The 2,039-nt window shown below is 33.7% G+C and overlaps 1 long non-coding RNA gene across 1 annotated transcript; it reads right to left on the reverse strand.

Annotated features, from left to right (window-relative positions):
• Nucleotides 1-403: 403 nt before the first annotated feature.
• LOC307159758 lies at nucleotides 404-1,728 on the reverse strand. Its single transcript, XR_013821445.1, has 3 exons — nucleotides 1,656-1,728; nucleotides 901-1,027; nucleotides 404-438 (listed from the first exon to the last, which is right to left on the reverse strand). It is a non-coding gene; the product is annotated as an uncharacterized lncRNA (long non-coding RNA).
• Between the last annotated feature and the right edge of the window lie 311 nt (nucleotides 1,729-2,039).

Raw genomic sequence — 2,039 nt, forward strand, 5'->3', positions numbered from 1 at the left:
TTTAAAAATACATCAAGTATTAAATAGTCAAATACAATTAAAGAAAGAAAGAAGATTAGTTCTGAACAATGACATTTATACGTTTAACTATTACATGTGTAACGGTCTAAATACGCAGTGAAATCAACAGACAATTCATTTTAAAGTCAGCAAATCCAAAATCATTTTTAAAATATGCAAAAATGTACACAAGTATAGTTAAATAAAGTCAAATACAGTTAAGAAAGAAAGAAAATTAGTTTTGAACAATGTAATTTATACCATTTAATTCTTAGGAAATTAAAGTGAAATTCACAGATGTGCAAAATTGTAGGCCTATTTTACAGTATGTACACAGTGAAATTTACTTTTTTTTTGACTCCGAAGAAGAAGACGACTCTTAGACACGGGTTACGTAGACTCTGCCCGGTTTAGAAACTCCACCATGTTCGTTCCGACCTATAAAAGAAAATAAACACAAAAATACAGATTGTTTAAATGGCAACGGTTTCATTATTCAGTTGAAGTCAGTTCAGTGTTGATTCAATTCAGTTCAATAACTGTGTGAAGTTTATCATGAAATGGAGTTTATCATGATTTCAACAATCAATATTTTTATTTGGCGAAAAGCCATATAATAAGTGGTATGCTTTACATTATGTCTTGTTTGATCTTGTTTTTTTTGTCTAGGATCAAAGTTGCTTAACAGGAATTGTTTTGAGGTAATGTACATCCAGTCAGTTTTCATCACAAAATAAACTCCTTCAGGGTGATACGAGATCCCTCCACTTTGTGTTGATTACCCTGTTGAAGTTTATTCTGCAATATCAACTGGCTGGATGTACCCCTTGCGTAATGCACAGGCAGTTCCAGTCAGGTTACAATGCAATTTAAATAGCAGTTATGCGGTTTTATACTCACTAGTTGAAGATCAATGAAAGCCTTTCTAGCTAGCTTCGTCAATAGATGGCCGATTTACCTTCTGACCAATACACTGTGGCAGGAAGAAGAAGGGGAAGGACCAAAAGAGCAAAATCACCTCTATTCTCTGCAGAAAAGAGACATAACATCTCAGAAACAGGACCAGCTACAACAAATATACTAAAGTTTGTGCAAAAAGCTACAGATTTAAAAAATAAATATGCAATAATGATACTAAATACCTTGCCTTTTATGTTGTATTGAAGATTTAAAACAACAAACATCACCTTGTGGAATATTTTCCAAAGACTGATTCAATTTTTCTAAATTAATTGCAATCCTTAAAATTTTGTTACATAAAATAGGCTGTCTCCCTTTGGAGTGACTGATTTTTGTAACCTTACAGATCTTTTTTATGCAAACAGCAACACAACACACTAACTAAAGTTGAAAAAATTAAAAAGAATAGCAGGGCCATACTATAGTAGGTTTGAATAGTAGGTTCATTAAAAAATGAACATGTAGCTACTGATATTTATCCAAATGAATCGACATTGAATCAAGATCGGAATCGAACCACAAGCTTAGGTATAAATTGCTAAATTCAGAAGTTGGCAGCCTTGTGAGCTACCTATATTTAAGCACGGATCAAATTTATATGCGTTAAGTTTCGCGAGGTTGAGTTTATTATCACAGGCAGTCAATTATAGATGTAAAAGCAGCAAAAGTGTATAATAAACATGAACTTACGTTACCGTTAAACTTGTCGATAAGACTGGGTAACTGCCACTCGAAGAGAAGAGTTCATATCCATATGGTTTTCTAACTAGGAAAAAAAAAAAAAATTTTAAATTACATCACTTACCAAAAACGAACTTATGTAGCCTATGTAAAAAATACTTTTTGTACCACACCAAATCACCTCACTGGTCCAACCCACGGCACTGATGTGTAAGCACGCACGCACTTTGAAAGTGTTCGCGGTGCTGATAAGTCGATTCATTTCCGGGAATCATTTTGTTTCAAACTTGCAAGTGTGAACCGGTTTATTTGAACCGGATGGTAGTTTCTTTTATACCTGCGGTCCCACGACATTTACGTAGGCTACTTTTTATGTATTTTACATGTCGGTAAGGACA

This window comes from Squalius cephalus (assembly GCF_949319135.1).
Source record: "Squalius cephalus genome assembly, chromosome: 1".
In the NCBI taxonomy this organism is placed as follows: domain Eukaryota; kingdom Metazoa; phylum Chordata; class Actinopteri; order Cypriniformes; family Leuciscidae; genus Squalius; species Squalius cephalus.